We start from the raw sequence: 11,851 nt of genomic DNA on the forward strand, positions 1-11,851 counted from the left end.
GACTCCGACTTCCCATCTGGGTTTAGGAATATTGTAATTAGAGGTCGACAGATTATGATTTTTCAACGCCGATACCGATTATTGGAGGCCCAAAAATGCTGATACCGATTAATTGGCCTATTTATTTACAAAAAAATCTAATTACAACAATACTGAATGAACACTTATTTTAACTTAATATAATATAATAAAAAATGAAACATGTTCCATTTGGTTTAAATAATGCAAAAACAAAGTGTTGGAGAATAAAGTAAACGTGCAATATGTGCTATGTAAGAAAGCTAACGTTTCAGTTCCTTGCTCAGAACATGAGAACATATGAAAGCTGGTGGTTCCTTTTAACGTGAGTCTTCACTATTCCCAGGTAAGAAGTTTTAGGTTGTAGTTATTATAGGAATTATAGGACTATTTCCCACGATACCATTTGTATTTAATTAAACATTGACTATTAGATGTTCTTATAGGCACTTTAGTATTGCCAGTGTAACAGTATAGCTCCCGTCCCTCTCCTCGCTCCTCCCTGGGCTCGAACCAGCAACACAACGACAACAGCCACCATCAAAGCAGCGTTACCCATGCAGAGCAAGGGGAACAACTACTAGAAGGCTCAGAGCGAGTGACATTTGAAACGCTATTAGCACACGCTAACTGGCTAGCCATTTCACTTCGGTTACACCAGCCTCATCTCAGGAGTTGATCGGTTGTGCGCAATGCTTGACGCACAATGAAGAGCTGCTGGCAAAATGCACAAAAGTGCTGTTTGGATGAATGTTTACGCGCCTGCTTCTGCCAACCACCGCTCAGTCAGATACTTAGATACTTGTATGCTCAGTCAGATTATATGCAACACAAGACACGCAAGATAATATCTAGTAATATCATCAACCATGTGTAGTGTTAACTAGTGATTATGATTGATTGTTTTTTATAAGATAAGTTTAATGCTAGCTAGCAACTTACCTTGGCTTACTGCATTCGCGTAACAGGCAGTCTCCTTGTGGAGTGCCACGAGAGAGAGGCAGGTCGTTATTGCGCTGGACTAGTTAACTGTAACTTTGCAAGATTGGATCCCCCGAGCTGACAAGGTGAAAATCTGTCGTTCTGCCCCTGAACGAGGCAGTTAACGCACCGTTACTAAGCCATCATTGAAAATAAGAATGTGTTCTTAACTGACTTGCCTAGTTAAATAAAAAAATGTTTAAATATATATATATATATTATATATATATATATATATTTTTTTCTTTTTCTTCTTTTTTTTTTAAATCGGCGCCCAAAAATACCAATTTCCAATTGTTATGAAAACTTGAAATCGGCCCTAATTAATCGGCCATTCTGATTAATCGGTCAACCTTAATTGGAATAGTAACTTGAGGGGAGGCGCCCTGCCACTTTAAGACTTCAATGAAGCATAGTTAGAGCTACCACTCTGATCTAATTGCTCTCCTACATGAACACGGGAGAGCTGTGCACTCTGACATGTAAAGATGATTTAATACCATCAAAGTCATAAAGGGAGAAATAAAAGGAGGCGATAGAAAAGGGGGGGGGGTGACTTAACCCTTTCATGGTCCCAGTGAGGACTAGGAGAGTAGGGAAGCAGTCAGTGGACCGGGTGGAGATAGAATCAGTATGCGTGAGCTGGCCTGTCAAACTCCCATCATCCAGGCTGACTAGAGCTCCTATATTCCTACATCACAGGGGCCTAACTTCCCCAATCCCCAATCCACTCCACTCCCATGGCAGCGACTCCTACCCTCCTCCTCAGTCTTTTCCCACACTCACCCCATTCCCAAAGGCAGCGGCAACGTTAGCGAGTACCACAGCCAAAACCACTAGAACATTGCAATTTATTTCTACTCATTCTGAAGAGGTCTGGGGCTGGGGCCTGTTTGATGAAACCAGGCCTTGACCTACATGAGTGTCAGCCACACTATTCAGCTGCACTCCAACTCCTACCTTCTCTATTCAGCTGCACTCCAACTCCTACCTTCTCTATTCAGCTGCACTCCAACTCCTACCTTCTCTATTCAGCTGCACTCCAACTCCTACCTTCTCTATTCAGCTGCACTCCAACTCCTACCTTCTCTATTCAGCTGCACTCCAACTCCTACCTTCTCTAATCAGCTGCACTCCAACTCCTACCTTCTCTAATCAGCTGCACTCCAACTCCTACCTTCTCTATTCAGCTGCACTCCAACTCCTACCTTCTCTATTCAGCTGCACTCCAACTCCTACCTTCTCTATTCAGCAAGTGTTTCTTTCCCTGTGTGAACAGTTAGTCAACGGCTAAGAAACAACTTCATGATAAACAACATCAGAGTTGGAGGACTTGACACACCACACTACTGCTCATTATAACAAACTCCCAAAATGGCTGACTGACTAATGTATTTCTTTCATAAAACAGAACCAAAGCCTCAGCTCTCGAAACTGTGGTTTCACTCAGATCGGAGCTCCTCACTCTTAAAATAAAACCCACACAATCCCCGGCACCTCAGCGTGAGCGGGTCGACTCGGTTGAGGTGTTTACCGTTTAGCAAGCGCCGTGTGATATCTCCAGGGTAACCTGCCATTGTGGGGGACCTGTCTCATCTGTCATTTCTCCTGCACAGTCTCAACTTTGGGAAGCAGGAAGTCACCGACTGAACACAAGGGACAGATAGGGCTGTGGTAAGGCTATACACCCACTGTGTGCCTCGGCTAACCAAAGTTAAAATATGTTGAGGTTGCCTTTTTGGTAGAATCTCTATACCAAATGTAGCTGTACTTTCTATCGCTACAATCAGTTGGGCAAACATTTCTGCCCATCCCTGAACCCCACTACATTACTAGGAGTCTTATAGCCCTCCATCTCACTAGACATGTGTATATTTGGTAGATAGGCTTAGTATTTAGCTACCGTATCATTTGAACTCATAATTATACCTTTAATAAACAGTGAATGACAATCTACAGAGAGTAAAAGGCCACGTTTAGGAATAAAAGCTCCCAAATACAAAATGACTTAACAAATCAGCGGCTCTGTGGGATACTAATATCAAAGATTTTTATAGCTAAACCAAGATAGACCAAAGCCTGTTGTTTCAAATGGAAACAAATGAGCCATTATGGACAGAACAAGCAAGAAGGTGGGAAGAGCCAAGCACAAGCTAGCAAGATCTTATTGCTGTGTTCTAGCATTCATTTGCATATTTCCGTTGGGGAACACCTATTCTGTGAAGTGCACAATAACTAAATTCCCCTTTGAACACCTTGTAAACAATGGCATTTTTTTCAAACTTTGGCAAAGCGTAAAGTCTACTAAACTTAGTCCACTCTGTTCGTAAAATATTGTAGTTTTGGGAACAGAAAACTGTATTGAGAGCAAATGTTTAATCGACGAGTAAATTAGCAGAATGTCAGCCAGAATGAATCTCGTTCCATCATCTCCCACTGGGCTTCCTCTCACTACCATATTTGGTAGTGAGTGGAAACGCCAACCGGATGCTTCACATTTATACATCCCGTGAAATATCTCTCATTGTTCTCAGGTTTCAAAGTGGAAACTCTCCCACCATCCTCCAATAATCCATCTCACTTCATCTGGTCATGAATATCAAGTTCCTCAGTGTCCACATCACCGAGGACTTCACATACTCCTCTCACACCAAAACAGTCATGAAGAAGGTACGGCAGCACCTCTTCTTCCGCAGGAGGCTCAATTTTTGGGGCATGGCACCTTAGATCCTGAAGACCTTTTAGAGCTACAACATCAAATTATCCTGACTAGTTGGATCACCACCTGGTATGGCAACAGCACCGCCTTCAATAGGAAGGTCCTACAGAGGGTGGTGCAGACAGCCCAGCACATCACTGGGAGCGAGCTGATGCATGTTTTTGCGTGATATTCCAAATGTCTGTATGGCAAGAATCAAGGTTTTGTTATTTTTCGTTTTCATGAGAGTTTATGTCCGCTTGTTTTCACGTTGTATTTTCGCGTTGTATTTTTGTGCTTGTCTCTCGCTCCTTCTGTGCACCTCCCCATTTACACCAGAGATCTATATATAACGACGAGATGCCGCCCTAACAATGGGAGTCAAGCTTAGGTCCAAAATAAGCCTATAGAAACGCATTGAGCTTATAAATGGACAGATTTTAGCGAGAAGGAAACCTATCACTTCGCCTCTTTCTCTATGGTTTACACACACACCAAGCCCCTCCCCCTGCCTCACACACCAACAAAGTTGAGAGATCACATCTTCCTCTCTGACATGCGGTTTCAACTTACTATTTGCATTTGTAGTTTAGTCCAACAGAAATCGGTCATATTTTACAGTAATACAGATGTTAACTTTTCCAACAATACCATTTTTATGTCTCAACTACTCAAACGGCACGCAGCGCAGTCACTACTATGGTTATGGCGCACCGGTCTGTGTAATGTATGGGCCTGATTTGTGCCAATTGTGAACGAATCAACGCAATATTAGCCACTTTCAGTGCAACATACTAATAACTCTGCAAGAGATTTACTTGAAGGCAGAGCACATTGGAGTAGGATTTCATTGCATTGACAGGCACAAATCAGGCCCATACATTACACAGACCGGTGCGCCATAACCATTCAGAGCAGCAGTTCCCCTATATGTAAATATACCATTGCCATATATGGATCTGTGCCATTCCCTTTGAACTGGACTGTGTTTACAGTATGAATGGTCGTGAGTAGATGCACTTGTTTGGAGATCGAAGCAAGAGCTGCATGTAGCCACGTGTGCACATTTTGTTCATATCCTTTGCTAGTTAGTGAGTTATTAGCCCATCACTTGTAGTCAGCAATAGGGGAGTGGTTACTTCCTACAAGAGCACAAAACGTGTGCATTTTAGCCATCTTTGAAAAGCAAGTCAGGTAAAGAACATTTTTTCTGTCTCAAAAAGGGCAATGTTGTATTTTGAGCAGGGCTTGAAAAGGCTAAATAGCCAACATGCAGTGGGTAGCATCATTTGTCTGATTCTCTGTAATAATGGTATGGTAATGATAATGAATGTTATTTTGTAAAGTGGTTTCTTGCATCACACAACACAAGTGGATAAACAGGTGAATGAAATCCTAACAGGTGAATGACAATCCCTGTTATTTTCAAAAGTCTCATGGATTGTCTACATTGAACACCACACATGTGCTGCAACTGTAGGCCGAATAAGGGAACATTTCCATGTTACAATGTTATGAGATGCATTTTCTCCATTGTTTTTTTGTTGATAGGCCTACATTATGATCAAATTGCCACAGTAGCCTACTTGGCCATTGTTATAACTGTAACCTAAGGCAGGTACAGCCTCAGTGTTCACAGTAAACATGCTCCAGAAGTTGCATAAAGTTTGCGCTGAGCAGACCTGAAATTTGCTCAGTGCCTTAAAAAAAATGTGGGAATATACTTTACTTTTTCAACATTTTGTCAACGTTCTACACAAAATACAAAGTGGACAAAAAATAAATAAAATACTAATATATCTTGGATTGATACGTTTTCAATACATTTGAACATAAAAACTATTTGTTCCACAGGTTACAAGAAAAAAAAGAAAGCGTCAGCCATCTTGAATCACTATCATGTTTATTACTATCAAAAGAACATTTTCCAGTGTCACACATGATTTTAAAGAGGAAGGGAAAAGTGGGGGAGAGCAGGGGGGAGGTCCTGTCTTACTTCAGAGGAGGTATGGTGAGGCGGCAAAGCAAGTGAGTGAGTGATGACACATTTATCGCAATGTGAAACCAAGTCGTGTGAGGTTTCTAACTGGCATATCTCATACAAGAAGGAAACCGACATCCGTAGACACACAAGTCGTTTGACGGTCGCTCAAAAAAATACTCCAACTCTATCTACACTCAAAATACAGTACTGGGCTATACAATTGAGTTTTCTGCTATCCTAAAACACATTGTATGGTCTAATCCTAAAACGTAGAATAGACAATCACCAACAACAGCACGTCTGCACTATAGACTACATATAGAGTATCTGCCACAAGAGAACCTGATGAACACATTGACTTGAGGTGCCTGCAAGGCTGAAGTTGATAACTTATGACCATAGAATTCTAACGACACTCCATGGCCAAAGGTGGACGCACCTTCAAATTAGTGGAATCGGCCATTTCAGCCACACCCGTTGCTGACAGACTTATAAAATGGATCACACCGCCATGCAATCTCCATAGACAAACATTGGCAGTATAATGACCCGTACTGAAGAGCTCAGTAACTTTCAACATGGCACTGTCATAGGATGCCACCTTTCCAACAAGTCAGTTTCCTTAAATGTCTGCCCTACTAGAGCTTCCCCCGGTCAACTGTATTATAAAGTGGAAACATCTAGGAGCAACAACAGCTCAACCATGAAGTGGTAGGCCACACAAGCTCACAGAACGGGACTGTGAGTGCTGAAACGCATATCATCAGTCCTCGGTTGCAACACTCACTACAGAGTTCCAAACTGCCTCTGGAAGCAACATCAGCACAATAACTGTTCGCCAGGAGCTTCATGGGTTTCCATGGTCGAGCAGCCGTACACACACAAGCCTAAGATCCCCATGCGCAATGCCAAACGTCGGCTGGAGTGGTGTAAAGATCGCTACCATTAGACTCTGGAGCAGTGGAAACGTGTTCTCTGGAGTGATGAATCACACTTCACTATCTGGCAGTTCGGAAGAATCTGGGTTTGGAGGATGCCAGGAAAGCACTACCTGCCCCAATGCATAGTGTCAACTTTAAAGTTTATTGGAGGCGGTATAATGGTCTAGGGTTGTTTTTCATGGTTCGGGAAGGCCCCTTAGTTCCAGTGAAGGGTAATCTTAGCGCTACAGCATACGGCAATATTCTAGACGAGTCAGTGCTTCCAACTTTGTGGCAACAGTTTGGGGAAGGCCCATTCAGCATAACAATGCCCCGGTGCCCAAACCGAGATCCATACAGAAATGGTTTATCGAGATCAGTGTGGAAGAACTTGACTGGCCTGCACAGAGCCCTGACCTCAACCCCCATAGAACACCTTTGGGATGAATTGGAACGCCGACTGCGAGCCAGACCTAATCGCCCAACATCAGTGCCCGACCTCACTAATGCTCATGGAAGCAAGGACCAGCAGCAATGTTCCAACATCTATAAGAAAGCCTTCCCAGAAGAGTAGAGGTTGTTATAGCAGCAAATGGCGGACCAACTCCATTTTAATGCCCATCATTTAGATTTTTTTAGTTGCCAAACTCATAACACAGTGAACACATCTCAGATCCTCTTGCCCTTGAGGGAGAACAGGCGGAACCCAAGGACGATTGGATTGTTGACGTACCAGACCAGTCAGTAGACTAAATCTTTCCCATAGGGCTCATCCTGTACCATGAGTTGGCGACAGTGACACAGCAGATTCAACTTCTATAAAGGACCAAAATGGCAGGTTATATTACATACGGAGTGGCTACGTGACTGGATTTTCTGATGCCTTTTCCGAATAGCTAAACAACCGTACTTTTAGCGTGAAACAACGCATTCGCGCATGACATATTCTTAGTATGCAAAAATATTATGTCTTATAGTATGTGAATTTTCAAAAATCAAGTATGTTTGAAACGCAAGGATGTTATACTAATTTCGGCTCTACATCTAGTATAATTCTATGCATACTTTTCCACAGTGCATTGGAAGAGGTGGGCTTCGAGTGATCAGCACTAGTTCTCTTCAATTAGACAAACAACAAAACTAGGCTACTTAATTGGGAAGATGCCAAATAGCGAAACTTCCGTGGTGGTGTTCAATTGTAGGCGAAGTAGTTTTTGTTCTCCTTAAAATGATCACAAGTACTGCATCGTAGGCTACATTATTTTGTATTTTTTTTTACCCAATGTGGATTTCAGTTGCCATTTAAAAGTGTTTATTGTTCTCTTGGCCTTCTTCAAAGCTTCTAAACTAAATACTACACCATCTTTTGATTTCTGAATGCGTCGAAACCGGGGTCCTCGGGTTGTGGCTGCGTTATTAATGTTATGTTTATCAATATGGATCGTTTTCGTTTTGTAGGCTAGGCTACCTATTTAATTGATGGATAACTCCTGAGCAGACATTCTGATCTCGTCCCCAATGATCAGTGCTTCGGTTTATTATGTTGCTGTCTTGCGGCTCTGAATGTGACGCACCTGACGTTCCACGTTTTTCCGGGTGCAACAGCCTTTTCATTTCAACATTTGAAAAGTTTTGGTGCTTGACTATGTAGAATACTAATGAATCATTATGTGATCTTTCAAAATAAATAAAGTTGCACACTCCATGTGTAATCTCCCACCAATTTAATGGGTATTTACCAACGTTTCGGCATCACTGTGCCGTCTTCAGGGTGAAAAGGGCACAGCGATGCCGAAACGTTGGTAAATGCCCATTAAATTGGTGAGAGATTACACATGGAGTGTGCGACTTTATTTATTTTGATAAGTTTATAGTTTATTCGCCTTTAGTCAGCACCTCCACACAAACTATGATCCTGGGTGTGACATTGATTTGGCTTTGATCTAAATTGATTCAAATTACTACCCTGCAGAATGTGACGGTTGCGATCATGCCGTTTATTATAGTTACAAAATAAGTTTGTAGGCTACAACATGTCGATCATGCCGTTTATAGTACAACATAGTTACAACAGAAGTTTATATAAAAATTGTGTGTAAAACATGTGCAAATCCTAGTACATTTGTTTAGATCTAGGAAAGAGGCATCCTGGGGGGTGGGACGGGGGCAGAATGGGCAGTTTGATCATTACATAACAGTAGCTTTCAGGATTAGGACACTATAGTGACAGTCATAGCAACTCTAAGTGAACCTACTGCTTGGTTAGGTTACAGCTGACTAGGGTCTTTGCAGTTATGGCATAACTAGGGGTGTAACGGTTCACCAATATGCATCGGTCCCTGGTTCAAATGTTTTAACATATACGAGAGCATCGGTCTGCGGGACCCCAAACCACTGATCCAAATGAAGCATGCATCGGTCAGAAAGTCGATTTGAATGTTATGAATCGCCTTGTTCACTTACATTTCTCAAATTACTCTTCTACCTTCTGAAAATAACAACCGCCTCTTTTCCTTCAGTGTCAAACTAAAGCAGGGCATTATTATGACAGTCATTGATCCACAAGTCATTTTGCATGCCGAACAACCCCAGGCAATATTAGCAGCCTAGTCAAACTGCACATTCAAATGTACGTAAAAATGGCTTGCGCAATATTAGGCTTTATTAGTCGAGTGACTAATATTTTGATCAAATGTGCTTTTGAAAACGGTGTTTTACCAGAATAAAAGTAGCCTAAGCTACCATCAGAGACAACTCATCTGGCTATAGGTCGGCTACATGCTGATCTTACATTCCATTTGATTTGGATTGTTCAGGTTCATCATCAGCAACAGTTTTAGTAGTTGTTCTGAAAACAATCAATGTATTATGGCCATTTCTAGATATACGTAGGGTAAAGTTGATCATTTCATAACGAGGACACGCACGTCAACTCAGACAGATCCAGCTCAGAGAGCCCAAGCCCATGAGATCCATTATCAGCAGACTTTCATTTTGAATGGAAAATGTATGCGTTTTATGCAACAAATGTTAGTGCATCGAATCGTATCGATTTGCTCCTCTAATCAAATAGTTTCGACTAAAACGCATCTAGATACATATCGAATCGTCTTAAAAGGGCAATATGCACACCCCTAGGCACAACATGTAACTGTGATTCACACCAAGCGGGAAGGTGACAGGGTGGGAAAATCCTCAGACACACCAAATGTCCCACTCAGCGACTAAGCCTCTGATGCATCTTGCTCTGAATGTCACAGGTTTTACGGAGAAAAGGGCAAATGACTTTTTCACAACAAAAACAGTAGTTTGTTGTACACATTATGCAGCCAGTCTTGGACAGGACATTGGAATAATCCATAGGAGGGCATTATTAACATATATGATATCGTATGGTGAATGATTGATTAGAACGCCGTGATAAGACTACCTCATCGTCATACCGAATCCCAATGAAAATGTTATTACAGATCTACATAGGAAACAATGGATTTAAAGACTTAAATTAAAGACTTAATAAAAGCGTAATAATTGGTAATAATAAAGTTGACTGTTATGAAGGATATCCTAACTGCCGCAATTTCGAAATTGCACTAGATTTTCACTAAATACATTGCCACAAATACATTAGTAATTATGTCATACATATTTGTGACATTTCATTTGGTCAGACGTTCCTCTGAGGAGGCTGCAAATCTGGGCATATTATCTTGACAAAGGTGCATCAAAGGTGTAAACAAATTGGGGGAGGCATCTGTTTCACAGTGTGACTTACATTTCACTTATTTGCAGAGAACAACATACTTTTGTGCCACTGTCTTGGCAATAAATTTGTGCACACAGTTTTGGGATTGTTCAACATTAATATTCCATTGTCTTGACGTCCCATGGCTAGCTCCCGCTAAACTGCAGCTAAACACCACTCAATTAGATCTTGTTTATGTGGGTACGCTTGTCTCATAACATGGTAAAAAAATACTGTGAAAACGTTAGCAGGCTGATTGGTTGACCTTGCGACAAGGAGTAGCGATGTAGCTAAATATTGAGAAAACTGTCAGCCTGTCAAAAATCCAATCCACGAACTAAACTATAGGTAGCTTGCTGTCCCTTATTACAACGTTTATATTTCGTTGCTTGCTTGTGCTATTTCAATTATGGGGAATTAATACGGCAAATTGTTATAAAATAACTCTGTTTTGTTATCTAATTAGATAAGGATTGCTTGTTGATAGCTACTGTCAAGCACCGGACTCATAACATCCAACACCACGTCGAACTGTATGCATGATATCGACGTCGTACAGTATGAGGTTAGTGTACATAATAAACTGGCAACGCATGGCCCAACTGAAAATTATAATCTCCTCGGATTGAAGGACTTCAATTAGTCATGATATTTACCTGTTAGCTAATGTTAATATTCAACTGGACAGCAAACTCAAAATGTTAACACGGTATGCCACATCCAGCGACAAGTGTAATTTCAAATACCTTGTACCTGTTGACTCCTCCTGCTTCCGTGGTTGGTGGAAGCTGAGACGCGTATGATTATTTTGATAGTCTCTCCAAAGTTGTTACCTGTAAAACCATTCGCAACGGTGGATAACAACGGGTGTCGACCCAAACCACCCTCCGGCAATTCGTCGGTGAAAGGCGTTCAGTGTGCAGAGAAGTTCAGCACAGCTTTTGCAGCCGCAGCCATTGAGGTCACGTGCTCCGGCTATGAACTCCAACACAATCCACTTTCCCCGCCCCCTCTCCTTTTAAGGCGTGGTCCTCTGAAAGGGGATGTCCTGTTAACTCCAGATGTTCGGTCACTTTTTTCCAAAGACAGTACAGGATGGTTTAGAAAATCAGCTCCCCAGGAAATCTTGACAGGGCAACTCTAATAATTCAAAGACCGTATTTGAATTGAATTAGGTACAGTCAGCGGACCATTATTTTGTGGCGTGAACAACGGAAGGAGAGCACACGTTTCTGTCCTTAGGTTTGTTTGTTGTCAAAACCTACTGCCAAAAATAAGACCATTTCTGTGAGTGATTGTTGGGTTTTTGGTCACACTAGGACACAATATAGTCAGCGAGATACTATACGTTCCTCCCATTGTAAGTAACCCCAAAGTTTTTCCCTGCAAGCTTGGTATGGCGGGCAGCCACACTGGATGTTTGTCCAACAATGCCTCTGAGGCTGCTGCAACAAAGCAGAGTGGCATTGAGCTGTGTCAACTGTTACATATCAGCACACAAGTGA

At 41.8% G+C, this 11,851-nt stretch overlaps 1 protein-coding gene across 3 annotated transcripts in view; it reads right to left on the reverse strand.

Annotated features, from left to right (window-relative positions):
• The window catches only part of raraa (retinoic acid receptor, alpha a), a 259,366-nt gene extending 248,057 nt beyond the window's left edge, over positions 1-11,309 (reverse strand). For 2 of the 3 annotated variants that reach the window (XM_046368975.1, XM_046368973.1), the window contains exon 1: positions 11,093-11,309. The gene's annotated coding sequence lies outside the window, so the exon portion shown is untranslated. The remainder of the gene's footprint in view (positions 1-11,092) is intronic. The other variant, XM_046368974.1, reaches the window with a different exon arrangement.
• Between the last annotated feature and the right edge of the window lie 542 nt (positions 11,310-11,851).

Source organism: Oncorhynchus gorbuscha, linkage group LG11, assembly GCF_021184085.1.
Source record: "Oncorhynchus gorbuscha isolate QuinsamMale2020 ecotype Even-year linkage group LG11, OgorEven_v1.0, whole genome shotgun sequence".
Classification (NCBI taxonomy): domain Eukaryota; kingdom Metazoa; phylum Chordata; class Actinopteri; order Salmoniformes; family Salmonidae; genus Oncorhynchus; species Oncorhynchus gorbuscha.